Source organism: Lipotes vexillifer, unplaced genomic scaffold (genome assembly GCF_000442215.2).
Source record: "Lipotes vexillifer unplaced genomic scaffold, Lipotes_vexillifer_v1.1 scaffold99, whole genome shotgun sequence".
Lineage (NCBI taxonomy): Eukaryota > Metazoa > Chordata > Mammalia > Artiodactyla > Lipotidae > Lipotes > Lipotes vexillifer.
In genome coordinates, this window is record NW_006793908.1 from 1,093,959 (window position 1) to 1,094,166 (window position 208).

Consider the following 208-nt stretch of genomic DNA (forward strand, 5'->3'; position numbering starts at 1 on the left):
CCTCCCCCAGCTGCCAGGAGCGGGTAGATGACCCCACAGTGAAACCAGCCCTGCCAAGCACCAGCTGGTACACAGGCATCCTGAGGGGAAAATGGATTCGGAGCACTTGCCCCATGAGCCTGGGACTTGCTTGATGGCACCATTTCCTTGTTTCATTTGTTTGTTTTCCTTCCTAAAAAAAAAAAAAAAAAAAAAAAAAAAAAAATTT

At 46.2% G+C, this 208-nt stretch overlaps 1 protein-coding gene across 2 annotated transcripts in view; it reads left to right on the forward strand.

Annotated features, from left to right (window-relative positions):
* ARHGAP26 (Rho GTPase activating protein 26) overlaps positions 1-208 on the forward strand; it is a 518,529-nt gene that overhangs the window by 510,679 nt on the left and 7,642 nt on the right. The window lies entirely within an intron of this gene.